This window comes from Saimiri boliviensis, chromosome 9 (genome assembly GCF_048565385.1).
Source record: "Saimiri boliviensis isolate mSaiBol1 chromosome 9, mSaiBol1.pri, whole genome shotgun sequence".
Classification (NCBI taxonomy): domain Eukaryota; kingdom Metazoa; phylum Chordata; class Mammalia; order Primates; family Cebidae; genus Saimiri; species Saimiri boliviensis.
The window spans coordinates 85036606-85053476 of record NC_133457.1 but is presented as its reverse complement, the minus strand read 5'-3'; the positions used below and the strand labels follow the sequence as shown (position 1 = coordinate 85053476).

Here is a 16871-nt window from a genome sequence, read left to right as displayed (position 1 = left end):
TGGAACACAGCCATACCCATGTCACTGGCTGCCGCTCCTCCCATGGCAGGGTTGAGTCATTATAAAGAGGCTATTTAGGTCCACAAATCTCAAAATATTTATGAATATTTATGGGAAACGTTCACAGACCCAGCTGTAATATCCTGTCCCTTAAACTTTTATTGTATGTAAACATCACTTGGAGAGCTTGTTTAAAATGCAGGTTCTAGGTCCTCGCCTAGCAGAGATTCTGAATCAGTACACCTGGGTGAGGCCTGAGATTCTGATTTACAGCAAGCACCCAAGAAAATCTGACATTGTGGGTTTAGAGACCACACTTTAATTAGCACTGTTTTTAACCATCTGAAGTAACTTAATTACATTAAAACCTTATTTTTTAAATGACAAGGTATTAATCAATTAAAAACCCATACAAACACTCTGAATTCACTTTGTGAAAAAGCTCAAAGTTGTGCTACAGGAATTGACTAAATAATGACTGCAGGTCATTTTAAGTACTATGTGCCTCATAGATAATTCATATGTATTTGCAAGAGGAAAAATTAATCTAGGCCAAGGACAGTAACCACCAGCCAACATGAGAAACCAAAACACAAAAACAAAATAAAGACTATATATTAGACTTTAATTATTAGCCTCTGTACAAAATGAAAAATCCATCTCAAGGTTTTCTCAAATTAGAAGGTTTTGCTTTTCCTAATTGTGCCATTTGTCTCATCCCCTCTAAAGTATCTAATAGTGGTATACTCAATGACAACCACATACTCTATGGCTCAGAATAATTTATATTTTCCCCACTAATAACAGATTGCAGATGCTCTCTTGACAGTCTTCAAGATTTCGACTGATTGCTAACCAAGCTGCTTACTTAAGACATACTAGGTCAGATCTGTTGTGATCCAATTAACAATATTTGTAAATCATCCTACAATGAGCTTCTAGAAATTATTATAATTAAGGTGGTTGTTATGTGCTTGCCCTTCCTTGGTCCCTAATTTAATTTCCTTCAGTGATTTCTTTCTTCTTTCTATCTTTCTACTTCAGTGCTTAAAATTAAAAAAGCAAATCACTTCCTTCTAAATTTGCATTCATATACCCTCATTTTATCTTGATAATTTAGATTATCCTCCTTTTATTAGTAGAAAAATGACCTGAATATTATTTTGAGTCTATTTTAAATATGGAATAAGCCTCAGAGAGCAAGAAACTCTTAAAATTTTATGGGAGAGTTAACAGTTACATCTACGTCTGGTCCAAAGATATAAAGTCAAAAGAAAATGCTAGTTTCTGTAACATGGGACCTGAGAGGGGAGATGTGGAATAAAAACCTCACATACTCCATGTGCAGATTCAAAGATTTATGAGCTGTTACAACTAAACACACACCCATACATTCTAATGGAATTGCCTTTAGATCTTATAATGTGCTCCTGAAATAAATCCCTCATGCCAACCATGGTGTGAGAATGAAGAAAATGAGAAATATGGTTTACATCCAGGTTCCACCTTTCTTTCTTTTTTCCTTCTTTTCTCTTTCCTTTCTCTAAGCTCCTAGTTTTACTTTCTTCCTTCTGCACTTTCTTCTTTCCTTCTTTGAAAGTTGAACAGATGAAATTGGGTCATTCTTGTCACACTCAACTAAAGCACAGTAAAGAAGCCAGGGAGTGGCCGGGTGTGGTGGCTAACATCTGTAATCTCAGCTACTCAGAAGGCTGAGGCAGGGGAATCTCTTGAACCCGGGAGATTAAGGTTGCAGTGAGCCAAGATTGTGCCACTGCACTCCAGCCTGGTGACAGAGCAAGACTCCATCTCAAAAAAAGAAGAAAAAGAAGCCAGGAGGGAAAACACTTAGGGCACATAACATTGCTCTAAGACTGCAATTCTGTGCAAGCCTGGCTGCTAAAACCACCTACTGTAACCCAAAACCAGTTTTATCTAATAGCTTCTGAAACAAGGGGTTGCAACACAAAGGCTAGTTTTACCCACCACAGTCACTCACCAATCAGTTTCCCAGCTCCCCACCAATGTTACCAGTACTAATGAACTTTCTCAAAGAGCCATATGTAGTGTTCCTCCTTTTTATAATATAACACCTCCAACCTCCTCTTTGTTCTTAAAACACACCAAAGACCAACAACCAGGTCTGTGTACATGACTTGAATTTCAATTATTTCTTTCCAAATAAAACATTAAATTTAGAAATTCATTTTTATTAAATACATATTTTATTTTGGCTTTAATCCTTCCTTCCTTTTTCTTCCCTTCTTTCCTCCTTCCCTTCCTTCCTTCCCTCCTTCCTTCCTTCCCTCCTTCCTTCCTTCCTTCTTTTGCTACAGCTACCTCATTGGTTTTTTTGAGAAATAAATCAATTAAATTTAATGAAAATCTCAAGAAAAATGCTTCATAAGTATTAATTATTATCATTATCACCTTGGTGATTATAAAATAGAATGCTGGCCAGGTGTGGTGGCTCATGCTTATAATCTCAGCACTTTGGGAGGCCAAGGTGGGTGGACCACGAGGTCAGGAGTTCCAGACCAGCATGACGAACATGGTGAAACGCTGTCTCTACTAAAAGCACAAAAATTAGCTGGGCGTGGTGGTGCATGCCTGTAATCCCAACTACTCAAGAGGCTGAGGCAGGAGAATCTCTTGAACCTGGGAGGCAGAGGTTGCAGTAAGGCAAGATTACACCACTGCACTCCAGCCTGGGTGACAGAGTGAGACTCTGTCTCAAATAATTAATTAGAATGCTGCTCATTAACCCCTTGTCCTTGGTATCTGCTATGGTCTCAATGTTTGTGCCTACACCAAATTCATATGTTGAAATCCTAATCCCCAAGGTGATGATACCAGGAGGTAGGGCCTTTGGGGAAGTGTTGAAACCACAAAGGAAGAGACCTCATGATGTGATCAGTGCCTTTATAAAAGAGGCCCAAGAGAGCTCATTCACACTTTCAGCCAAGTGAGGACACAACAAGAAGTTGGAACATGAATGTGCTGACACCTCGATCTCTGATTTCTCAACCTCCAAGTCTGTGAGAAATAAATTTCCACTGATTATAAGCCACTCAGTTTATGGTATTTTGCTATAGCAGCCAAGGAAATAAGCATTTATCTGACCACTATGTAGAACCCACTTCTTACTGACTATAATCTCTGTCCTGGACATTCATAGTTTTATTCTTTTCATAATGCAAATAGAGTTTGGTTTGATGTATGATCCAGCTTTTTGGAACTTTCTCCCAAATAAATATTTGCCTGAGGATCCTTGTCTCAGGGTCTGCTTCTGAGAGATCTCAGACTAAGATATATATTTAATGTTGAGAGTGGTAAATTGAAGGAAACATGAATAAACCTAAAATTCATAGCAGACTGCCTAGGAAATAGAAGAGAATCTAGTGGAATGAGACAAACATTATTTAAGTCTGAGAAGCAGGGCTTGAAGGCAAGAAAGGGCTTGTTCAATAGGTCTCCTTGAGCAGGGAAAGGTGGGGTGGTGTCCATCTTGATCTTACTCATGACTGTAAAATGTAAATAGCCACCCAACGGCGCAGTGAGTGAAAATATCAGGACGTTTCTTAGACTATTCGAGGTACTATATTCCAGTTTAAAACAACAAAATAACAACAAAAAAGCAGTGGATATTAATAGGAAATTCACAAAAGCAAAATGAGATGAATTAATTTATAGAAGTCATGAAAAATACATAAACTTATTATAAATTTAAATTCCTTCAAAAACAAATGCCCAGTTCTATTAGAAAATCAGACTGACCCTCATACTGAAAACAATTTAAAATGCTAGCTAAAATATGAATAATATATTTTTAGATGCATACTGAGTGAATAAGTAAGTGTAGACTTCTCAGAGGCTAAATACCAATTGAGAGTAGTATATCAGACAGGCCAGCAGACAGTCAAAGCCAACTTCAGGCTAAGGACATTTGACAAGTCCAAGGGAACTTTAAATTTGATGTCTCTCAAAGTCTAGTTGGGGGATGAAACTGGCTGGGATCAGGAGACAAAGCCAGGGTTTGCACACACACAATGTAATCTACAAAGAGCTATGAACAGAGCAAAGATAAATGGGTGGGGGAAAGCTACCTTTACTGCCCATCCTCCACATATTCCCCAGTGCTTCACACCACATGAATCAGTAAGAAAAGTTGATCATCTGAGACCTCGGCATTGGGTGAGTCACAACATGTTCCTTTCACAAGTCTGCCATTTAATTATCATTACCTGTATGTTGTGAAAAACCTCAAGCTAAGAACTTAGCCTAAGGCTACATTTTTGGGGTAAGATTAGCTTTACTAAATAAACCCTGGAGGCCAGGAGTTTGAGACCAGACTGAGCAACATAGTAAGAACCTATCTCTACAAAACAAATAAACAAATAAAAAACCAGCCAGATGTAGTGATATACTCCTGTAGTCTCAGCTACTTGAGATGCTGAGACAGGAATATTGTTTAAGTCCCAAAATTTGAGGTTGCAGATATCTATGATTGGGCCACTGCACTCCAGCCTGGGTCACAGAGTGAGATGCTGTCTCTACAAAAAATAATAATAATAATTTTTTAAAAACCCTGAAATATCAGTGGCTTAACACAATACACAGTTATCTATTGCTTTCACCACATTCAATGCCACAGGTTGAAAACTGGCAGTGGGGAGTCACCTCTGTCTTCACAACATGGCTCATAAGCCTTCCCTGAGCATCTACATTTGCCTGTCAGTCAGGGGAAAAAGGAGTGCATAGGGTTATCAGAGGTAATGCGGTAGAGCAGGCGTCCCCAAACTACAGCCTGCGAGCCGCATGCGGCTCCCTGAGGCCATTTATCCAGCCCCCCGCCGCACTTCGGGAAGGGGCACCTCTTTCATTGGTGGTCAGTGAGAGGACCACAGTATGTGGCGGCCCTCCAACGGTCTGAGGGACAGTGAACTGGCCCCCTGTGTAAAAAGTTTGGGGACGCCTGTGGTAGAGTATTAAAAATGGCCCCCGGTGAATCATGTCTCCCTGTGCCCATGCCCCCTTGCAATATGACTTTGAAGAGGTGGAATCTACTTTCTCATCCCTTGAATCTAGGTTGAACTTATGACTAGAGTGGGCCAATAGAATGTGGTGTAAGCAACATTACAGAACTTCTCTTTCAAACCTTAAGTGGACTGGAAGCATCCACATTTTCCCTGTTGGGCTCAACCACTATGTTCTAAGGATGTCCAGGCAATCTTGCTGGAGAAAAAGGTCAAGTAGAGGCCAGAGGTAAGGGTCATCACATAGAGAGACAGGTCACAAAGAGGGGAATAACAGCACCCCAGCTCACAGTGATTTACAAAAGATCCCATATATGGAAGAGATCATCTTGGGCTTTCCAGCCCCAGCCAGCTTACACCATCATGCAGTCATGTGAGGAGCCCAGACAGGACAGCAAAGTCTGGCTCAGTTAACTGACTGTTTTAATAAATGAACCTATTATTATTTTAGGGTACCAGGTCTTAGGGGTTGTTTGTGACACAGCAAAAGGGAACTGAAATCAGTGTTCATTTGATAGTAAGGATCTTATATTCCATGTTTGGAGGTGAGTCATCACTTCATTCCACTCATATTTCATTGACGAGAACTCAGGAGAGGCTGACAAATACAGTCTAGCTATGCATCCAGGATAAACAAGGAAATATTTTGGTGGACACCTGTTTCTACTACAGAAGTGTTCCTTGTTTGTTAGTTCTTACACTCTTAAGAATAGGTAGAAACAGATAGTGTCTGAGGGAATTTACCTTACTCCAGACTTCAAAGAATTACAAAGCTCCAAATAAAGAAGAGGGAGACATAACTCTAACTATTGTAGTTATTTCAAAAGAACTTGGGAGGATGTTATCCCCCTAAAATTTAAAATAACCCAATTCCCATAAAGATGATGTATCAACACTGACTCAACAGTAATAGGAAATCTGAGTGGACTTAAAATCATTAAAGATAAGAAATCAGCACTTTAAAGTTTCTCTGCAAAGAAAACATCAGATTCTAACAGATATGTGGACAAGTTCTAACAAACATTAAGATAATTTGATATTATTCATACTCTTCTAAAGAACAGCAAAAGAAACAATATTTCCTAACAGTTTATGAGATAGCATAGTCATGACCCAAGAACCAAATAAGATTCAGGGAATGGAAATTTACAGAAAATTCTTACCCATGAACATAGGTATACAATTCTGAAAGAAAAATTCAGTGAATTGAATTGAGCAATGTCCAAAAAAGATATATCACAACCAATTTATATTTGTCCCAAGAATGTGATGTTGGTTTTAAAAGTTATATATACATACCTGTGCATAATATATATAACTTTTTATATATTAAACACATAAATATATACATTTATTATATATAAAAATAAAATTTACTGTATTCTGTATTAACAAGTTAAGAGTCTGGTTTCCAGTCTGACATGTAAAGAACTTGGAAGTCATCACTCTGTCCTAACAATACATAACAAGCTAAACAAACTAAAATCAATTAGATCCATCAGAGAATTTAGGTCACAGGGTAAACTGCTGCCCTAAAACTTGGAGAGAGAGACAGTTGAATACAGAACATCAAAATTTAATAAAACAGATTCACAGGTTAAAAACCCTCTGTGAGGACCAGTATTAGATGAAGAAAATCTGAACTATAAGTGATGAATTGTTGGAGGCTCAGGGTGGACAAGCCTGAGAGTTAAAAACTCTAAGGGGGCCTAATTTTAGGGGATATCAACACTTTTGTGAGTTTTACCTCAAATAACTCTACTAGGTTCTCACAGTAAAGATTCAAGTTCCCTCTGCTTTCAATAAGGGGATGGGGAAAATAGCCATTTTGAAATAGATCAGATCACTCTATTCTTAACAAGGTCTGCCCTCAAAAGAAACTATTTTACCAAAGCCTAACCTATTGTGGTTTTACCAAAATCAAACTTACCTGAGAGAAGGGAAAAATCTAATTCCAGTCCCCTCTTGCCATCCTGTCCCAGCTAAGTAGGGAGAAAACTGAGAAGCCTTTTGGGTTCACACTCCAGGGCACAGGCCCAAAGCAGACTGAGACCTAATCATGGGATTGTAGAACCTTCTACCCTTCTTTTCTCTCCAAAATTTACCACACATCACCATACACTTATTTACAGCAGTTTCTTTTACCCAAAACATCATATCTGGCTATCAAGAAAAAATTACAAGGCACACTAAAAAGTGAAAACCATAGTTTGAAGGGCTAGAACAAACACTGAAACCAGAGTCAGCTACAACAGGGATGCTGGAATTATTAGATCAGAAATTTAAACAACTGTGAAGAATATGCTAAGGGCTCTAATGAAAGTAGCAGCATGCAAAAACAGAGAAGTAATGTAAGCAGAGAGTTGGAAATTTGAAGAAAGGATAAAATGGAAATGGTGAAGATCAAGACACTATAACAGAAGTGAAGAATGTCTTTAATGGGCTCATTAGTAGATTGGATATGCCTGAGGAAAGAATTTCCAACATTGATGATATGTCAATATAAACATCCAAAACTGAAAAGCAAAGGAAAAAAAATACCAAAAAAAAAAAAGGACTAGAATATCCAAGAACTCTGGAGCAACTACAAAAAGTATAACAAATGTGTGTAATCAGAATAGCAGAAGGAGAATAAAGACAGAAAGAAATAGAAGAAATATTTGAAGCAATAATGCCTAAGAATTGTCTTAAAATTAATGTCAGACATGAAACCACAGATTAAGGATGCTCAGGGAACACCAAGAAGGATAAATGCCCATAACCACAGTTAGGCATATCATATTCGACTTGCAGATAATCAAAGATAAAGAAAAAAATCTTTAAAGAAGCCAGAGGAAAAAAGTTCTTATATAGAGAGGAGTAAAGAGAAAAATCACATCTGATTTATCAAAAAACATGCAAGTAAGGAGAAATACATGGAGCAAAACTTTTAAGTGTTGAGATAAAAAAAAAAAAAAAAGCCTACAAACCTAGAATTCTGTAACCTGTGAAATTAATCATCAAAAGTTAGGGAGAAACAAAGACACTCTCAAACAAATAAAATGAGAGAATTTGTTGCCAGTGAGCCTCCCTTGCAAGAAATGTTTTAAAAAAAAGATCCTCAGAGAGAAAGAAAATGATATGGGCCACAAAGAAAGAGCATTAGCGAAGGTATAAGTAAGGGAAGAAAAAATATTATAATAGAAAAAATAATTAAATCACCTCAATACATATAGAAAGAATGTTGCATGAAATTAAGCTTACATTCACTACTTTAAAAAACTCCTGAGCAAATTAGGATTAGAAAGAATTTGTGCTAATTTGATAATAAGTAGAAAGGAAGGAAAGAAGGAAGGAAGGAAGGAAGGAGGAAAGAAAGGAAGAGAGAAAGAGAGAAAGAAAGAAAAAAAAAGTATAACAAGCATCTAATTTTATATGCAGATTTTAAAGTGCTTCAGAACAGGAAAAAAAAAAAATAAGCCTGCTATTCCACCTCTATTCAATATTACCCAGTGAAGTAAAGTAAGAAAGAGAGCTATAAATCATAAGAACTGGAAGGAAAGAAATACAGCTGTCATAATTCAGAGCTAATATGATAGTCTGCAGAAATTTCCCCAAAATCTATAGCCATATTATTTGAATGAATAACAGAGTTCACCTAGTTTGCTGGAACAAAATCAATATGGAAAATTTAATTATATTTCTACAATCCATAAATATTGTAGTATATAGAAAACATCATGTCAAAATATATTTAAAGTAAAACGCAGTACTAGCTTGTGACTTTCTATGAAAACAGCTAGCTAGAATACGGAGTTAATTTGAATCTATAGATCTATTTAGGCAGAATTGACATCTTAACAGTATTGAGTCCCCTGATCCTTAAAAACCGTATATCTAGTCTCTTATTTAAGTCTTCTATAGTTTTCCTCAGCAGTGTTTTGGAGGTTTCATTTAACAAGTTTTAGTATTTCATATTGTTATGTATTATACATGATAGATTTTTCCATTGCACTTTCTGGTTGTTCATCAGCAAATTCACTTATTTCTAGTAGTTTTTATCCTCCTATGTTATTGTAGAAATGATATTATACATCACTAGAGATAGATCAGCATTTAACAATGTTATCCTTATGAAAAAAGAAGAAACTGGATCCTTTACTACACACGCACATACACACACGCACACACAACACACAAAAACACACAAAATCCTCAATAGACTAACAATTTGAGTGAAAGGCAAAACAATTCCCAATTCCCAGAGACAGTCCAGAAACCTTTATCTATTACACTGGAATAAGGGAGGATTTCTTAATTAAGACACAGAAAGTGCAATCATTTGAAGAAAATATTTAATAATTTTGGATATATTAAAATTATTTTTATGTACATCATAAAGAAGTGTATAGAATAGGGGTTAGGACATCATACTGTAGAGACTAATGGTTCATCTTTGAATCCTGGTTCTGTCACTTACCACCAATGTGAACTTGGGCTAGTTACTTATGCTCTCTGCCTCTGTTACCCCAAAAGTAGTGCGGGGCTGGTAATAGTGTAGTCGGGGGAGGGAGGGGGACATCTCAAAGATGCTTCCAATTCCCCAATCCGAGGTCCTTGGCCTCTCTTACCCTGAAGAAAGGGTAAAACATGGACAAATTTTTAAAGGGGCTGCAAAGGCACTGTGAGATTACCGTTTGAATAAATATCGTGGACCCAAAGAATTTTACAGAAAAAGCGATTTATTAGTCAGAGAGAGAGAGAGCTGCCATGCTGTTGAGGGAGGGGAATCCGGAGGGGATATCTATACAAAGAGTGGCGGAGTTTTAACCTCCTCATTCATGTTCTTGTCCAATGAGAGGAGTTCTTTCAAACTTCCTCTGGAGTGATTGATCTCTGACTCTGATACCGGATTGGCTGCTTGGTCCACAACAGAGCCCCCTCCTCTCAGAGCTTTCCATGGGCTTTTTGGAGAAAGAAGCTCACCTGGATTCCTCTACCTAGCTGGCTTGCGGGGAAACCTAGGCAAAGAACTTTACGTTTCCTGATGGGGGCGTGGTGCTGGGAAACTTGCCTTTGAAACCACGCCCCTCGTGGACCCGGGAAGAGAACTTTTTTTCTTTACACAGTCCCTCAATAGTATCCACATTGTCAAGTTGAGATGAGAATTAAATGAGTTACTATTGGATAGTGTTATATATAATAATGGAAATGTGTGTACAACAAACTTTTTCAAGACAGAAACGAGAATGAAAAGTCAAGTTAAAAACTTGAAGGTATTTGCCACACATAAAACTGACCCAAAGTATTAGAATATCTATCAATATTCATCCATCCCTCCATTCATTTATTCATCAACTCATCCAACTATTCATCCATATTCTCTTGCTACAATTGCTACAATGCAAAATGAAAAGGCAGTGAGCAAGAGACATAACAGGCATTTCCCACAGAAGTAAACAAGACGTTTCGAGAACAATTTGTCATTGTTTAGGGAAGCTGAAGGTGACGCAACAATGCCACTCTTAGGAACAAACCCTGGGAGAAACCATTATAGCTTCACCTCAAGAGATTTATACAAGAATGTTTACAATACTGAAAACACACACACACACACACAAATGACACAAATTTCTGGCAAAAGTAGATTGGATAAATAAGTTGCATAGTTCAGTTTTTAGTAAAAATGAGCAATTGAATATATCAACCTGGATGACTCTCAAAAAAATAATATTAAGCCAAAAAAAGTAAGTCATAGAAAAATACATGCAGTTTTATTCCATTGATATGAAGTTTAAAACATGCAATATGAAGCAACAGGTTGTTTAGGCATAAAAATACATGTGATAAATGAAAAAGAAAGTAGAATGATAAAAAAAAAAGCATTCAAGCTAATTACCTCTGTGGGGACTGGTAGGGTGGGATTAGAACAAGAAATGGGGAATGGGGTACTACAATTCTAATAGAAATGTTCTGTCTATCAAATTGGGTGACTTGTACTAAGATGCTTATAGCAGTATTTTTCCTTATCCCCTTATATGTTTCATACTATATTATGGTATACCTACGCTATGTTTAGTAAAAACAACCACAATCAAATGCTAATGCCATCAATAATAGAAAAGTAATATGATCTACAACTATCAAGTAACTACAGAAAAAAAAGGAATAAATACATTTGGAATAACATAGCAAAGGACAGGAAAAAGAACATTCCCCCAAAACCTGGCCGCCTGAAAGTCAAACTATAAAGTGGCACAAAAATATCAGCCATAACAATTATAAAAATTTTAGTAACAGTTGTTTATTATAAGACAGTGATTTTCAGATTAAGAATAAAATGTACGAGAGAACTTTATGATAACATAAAAAAAGAAAAATTATAGAGTTAAATTTAAAATTTTAATAAAAAAATAAGAAAACAGCAAAACAAAATTCAGCTATATGGAGAAGTGTATTTCAGGAAAATATAAATAACACATAAACAACAAACAGAGAATTGCAATATAAGCACTAGCCAAAATAAAATTTGAGACAGAAAGGTTTAATTTGAGCAAAAGGGTTCATTTTTTCCAAAGTTATTTTTTAAAAACCTTGAAAATAGTATAGTCATGATTCTGCCAATTAACAATCTAAAAATACATAGTTGTTTTTTATTATTCACAAGGTCAATAATTGTGTTTGTCTACTTGCTAAAATTTATTCGCAACCCCCAAAATCAATACTTGTACATTTCAGTCATTCCTTGACAAGTATAGATCAGTAAAAAAATGTGCAAGTTTTTGTTGTGGTCAAACCAAGCAATGCTCTACCTTCTAATTTCAGCTCTCATACTCTAAACAAGTGTCTTTTTTGTGGTCTATTCAGCACCTGTTTTACATTTCTGTGCTTTTCTCTTATTGATCTCACTGTTTAAAGTGGCCCCCAAGATTAGTGTCTAGTGCTTCTAAGCTCAAGAAAGCTTGAATGTGCCTCGCAGAGAAAATATGTGTGTATGATAAGCTTTGCTAAGGCATGAGTTATAGTGCCATTGGCCATCCAATATTAATGAATCAAAAATATATATGTGTTAAATAAGATGTCTTTAAGCAGAAGCATACATAAAACAAGATTACATATTGGTTAGTTGATGAAAATGTGACCAGAAGCTTGGAGAAACCGAATACAATATTTTCCCTAGGATCAATGTTTCAGTGTTTGCTAATTGTCTTTGCACCATATTAATAGAACATAACTATCATAAATATGGAGAATCAACTGTGTAAAGCAAATATCACAATTGTAGTAGGAGAATTTAACATGTCTCTAAGAATAAAAAAATTAATTAAATAAAATTTAATTTATAGAGAATCTGAATAATATAGACAATAAACTTGTTTTGACTTTTGATGTTCCTCTCCACCCAAAGGAAGTTCTACAGCCACCTCACATAGATGAACTGTTCAACACTGCAGACAGCTGGATCTTTACCTCTTTACCATTGATGTCTTTTCTCTAGCCCAACTTAGTCACCCACTCCACTGGTCACATCTTAGACATTGTCATCATCAGACACTGCACTATTTCTGAAATCTTGATTTTAAACATCTTAATCTCTGTGTACCACCTTTGCTCTACCTCACTCACAAATTCATCAACCCCCACTGCCACCATTCTTTAACTCTTCAGAGACTGTCAAAATATGGACCCCATCATTTTTTAATTTTCTCTTGTCCAACTCTATGCTCATGACTTCTCAATATAATCACTTCCTTGACAATATCCCCAGATCTTTTTTCCTTTCCCTCTAACAAATGATATCTCTTCAAAGCTCCAATTGGCCAGCAGCTTATAATTTTTTAGGACTCTACCAGAATGTCAGTTCTTCTGGACAGCCCTCCCAGACAACCCTATAGAAATTGAGTGCAGCTTGGTCTCTGCATTCATTCCCTGCTTCTTTCAAAGCAACTTATAGAGGTTTGTAAATATTTTAGTACACATGTGCTTTTTCCTCCTGTCTTTTACACTATAATGTAAGTAAGTTCCATGAGTATAGAAATCCTGTCTTGTTCTCCCTTCATTCGCAGAACCTAATATAACACCTTGCATATATTAGAAATTCAAAGGATCGGTTATCTAATTTTGTACCCTATAAACAAGATATATTATTTTAAAATGTCTATCAGTGGAATGACTAGAAAGTTTAATTGCATGCATAGACATCAATATAACCTTAATTAATTCTATCACATGGGAATTATACTACCTATATGCTTTCACCATAGTATAATAAAACTAAAAATACAATAAGGATAAAATAACCATAGCTAAATCAAACTAACTGGAAATCTAAAAACCTTGTTTATAACGATTCTTGGAGAGAAGACTAAACAGTACAATTAAAAACAATTTATAAGTTAAAGAACATTATATAACAAAATCAACTGCATGAATCTAAAATTGTCCTCAGAAAAACTGTATAGTATAGAATGCTTCCTATTACTAAACAAGAAATATTAAAATAAATTAGGTATTCACAAAAAGAAGCTGATAGTAAAAAGCACTAAAATGAACACAAAGTCAATGAGAGTTAAACTAATCAAGATAAAAAACAATATTGGAGATAAAAAGAAAAAGGAAAATTATTCTAACACATCAAGTCAGTAGATAATCTATTGTCAACTGCACAAAATAAATTTAATTGCAGGAGAGCCTTTTTTTTTTTAAGCTAACCTTTCCTCTTTGCTTTTTCTAGACTTTTTTCTAAGAGCCAAACTAAGCAGGAAAGTTTCATGACAGTTCACACAATGGTTTTCCCATATAGGCAAAGATGTCGACTTCAAAACGGCCTTAACAATGCCTGAAAAATCCTGCCAAGTTTCTCTGTCTGGTCCTCAATGACAAGGCATCTACATTTTCCTATTGGGTCTTCCCAACTCCCTGCCAACTTCTTCCTAACAATAGTCTGACCTTCACCTTCTCAGAGAAAAGTGCAGCGACATTATCTTTTAATGTGTAAGCCCTTTAAGATCATGTTCTCTGTTATTCACCAATGCATCTCAAGCACCTCAGACAGTGCATAGCTCAAAGTTACTACTGAAAATACATTCAAGGAGTGAAGGAATACCAGATCTATATGCATCTGCATTCATTCTCTCTCTACCCTCTTCCATTTCAATGGGAGCAGGGTCTCTCCTCTCAACCATGGCCAAGACTTTAACCGGTGCCTGAACTCCTATCCTTTCCCAGCTTCTCAGGAGTATTATATTGACAGTTAACCTTTTTTGCTTTATTATTCATACCCTAAGTTTAATTCTTCCCAAAAGCTTCTCATTTAAAACATAACCTTCCTCAGACCAAACATCTTTCTCCACCTTTTATCTCTGTAGACACCCCCAAGTTAAGGACTCAGTCCCACAGGACTCCTCCCAATTTTACTCACCAACTGCAAGTCCCAGGTTGTCATGCTATACTTCTAACCAACCCAAATTAAGTGTTCCCAGACGTCCCTCATCAGGTTAGATAATTTGTTCTAAAATGTCTCGCAAAACTCAGGGAAATATTTATTTACGTTTACCAGTTTGTTATGAAAGATTATTATCAAGGATCTAGATAAACAACCAGAAGAAGTCCATAGAGCAAGATCTGAAAAGGTCAAAAAAGAGCAGAAGCTTCTGTCCCTATGGAGTTGGAGTATGCCACCCTCCTGGCATATGTATTCTTGTACCAACCTGAAAGCTCTCCAAAATCCATCCTTCAGGGTGATAGGGGCTTAATTAGGTATAAAAGATTAAGCCATTGGCCATTGGTGATTAAGCCAATCTCCAACCCCTCTCCCCATCCCCAGAGGTCAGAAAGTAAGGTTAAAAGTTCTAACTCTCTAATCCTGTCTTGGTCTCTCTGGTGACCAGCACCATTCCTAAAGCCATCTACGAAACTCAGACATCAGTCATCTCATTAGCATACAAAAAGACACTCTTATTTCTTCTGGAGATTCCAAGAGTCTTAGAAACTATTCTATAAGAAACCAGGGACTAAAATAAAATATTATAAGAAAAGATGTTCCTTACCCATTACCATCTTCTAAAGGATTTTAGAAGCTCTGTGCCAGGAACCTGGAAGAGATTAAATATATATTTCTTATTATATCATATCAAGTCAGTTCTAAATCAAATGATATACAATTAAAGTAGAAGAGCTTAACCCTTCTGACTGCATTTAAATTCGTCTACAAAATATTGCATATGCCTTAAGTTGCACACTAGCAATATTAGGAAAAATTAAACTGATATTAGTGATATTGATAAATTAATATTAACAAATTTCTAAGTCACAAAGCAGATCTCACTGACATCAATTTTGGGAAAGACTTTCACCAGGAGCATGAGAAGGTCAATGGAAATCTATACAATTCTCACTCCCCATGTTTTAGCCATCACTAAGTTCTTCAGCTTGTTCTACTTCCACAGGCTTCTAGCTTCTTAAATATCCAGCGTTCCTTTTATTCTCTCAGCTCATAACTCATTTATTTTAATGCCAAAATTGAAGCACCCTAAAACACTCTTTAAGTTCTCTCCACTTTAACAAATTTAGAAGCAAAAGGGCCCATGCATCCTGGTTTCTTTTCTGTTAATTAAAGATAAAGTTTCTCCTCCTCTCATGTAAACTAAACCCTCTGCTTGTGTCTTGGATATTCAGAACTTCACTCTCTCCTCTGCATCCTGTCTTTACCCTCCTCACAACTGAATAATTCCCTCCAACATTCAAACATATTGTAATTTCTCACAACTCAGAAATGTTTCCTGGGTTCCAATTTCTGTTTCAGGTAGCATGACAGTTTTGTTCCCCTTTGTACTAAAGCTTTGTGAAAAAAGATTTGTCTCCTCTTTCTCAATATTGCCTTTAATTTCTCTTCTTCTCTTGGGCCATCGGAATTAGACATTCGGGCCAGGTGTGGTGGCTCATGCCTGTAATCCAAGTACTTTGGGAGGCCAGGGTTGGCAGATTACTTGAGGTTAGGAGTTCAAGACTAGCTTGGCTAAGATGGTGAAAGCCTGTCTCTACTAAAAATACAAAAATTAGCCAGGCATGGTGGTACATGCCTATTTACAGCTACTTGGAAGACTGAGGCAGAAGAATTGCTTGAAGCCAGGAGGCGAAGGTTGCAGTAAGCCGAGATGGCACCACTGCACTTCAGCCTGGGCGACAGAGCAAGATTCCATCTCAAAAAAAAGAATTAGACATTCAGTCTCATCATGCCAACGAAACTGCCATCTCTAATGTAGAGTTCAGGAAGCAGAGCAACATCCAACAGACGAGGCTGAAAAGGGCATGCCAGTGTGATAGGAGAACACCAGAATAATGTGCTGCCCTAGAAATCAAGGAACAAAAGTAATTCAAAAGGAAGAAGACGACGGTCTGATTCAAATGCTGGTGAGGCTGGAATAAACAGGATGAGGACTGGAAAACAGTCATTGGACTAGGCAATCTGGAGATCACTACAACCTTGATAAAAGTGAATTCCACAGAGACACTGAAATAAAAAGCTTAATAAATGGGCTGAAAAGAGAATGGGAAGTGAGGACTGTAACAGAGTCCTCAAGATCACCCCCAAGTTCAGTGCTTGGCTGGGAGGACGCACAGTACTCAGCGTATAGTTGATTTACAGCTATGATTTATTGCAGGAACGGTACACAAAACAAACACAACTGGCAAAGGAAAGAGATATAAGATGTGAAGTCTAGGGGGAAACCAGGCATGAGCTTCCAAGTGTTCTCTCTCAGTAGGATCACATATTTAATTCCCCCAGCAATGAACTGTGAGAAATTTAATTTAATTCCCCCAGCAATGAACTAGAGAAGTTCACTGGAGTCTCAC

General features: G+C 36.8%; 1 long non-coding RNA gene across 1 annotated transcript in view; it reads right to left on the bottom strand.

Annotated features, from left to right (window-relative positions):
- Nucleotides 1–16871, bottom strand: part of LOC141585531 (uncharacterized) — a 75445-nt gene that overhangs the window by 29871 nt on the left and 28703 nt on the right. Inside the window, exon 4 of the long non-coding RNA XR_012519078.1 lies at nucleotides 15065–15109. This is a non-coding gene — a long non-coding RNA (uncharacterized LOC141585531). The remainder of the gene's footprint in view (nucleotides 1–15064; nucleotides 15110–16871) is intronic.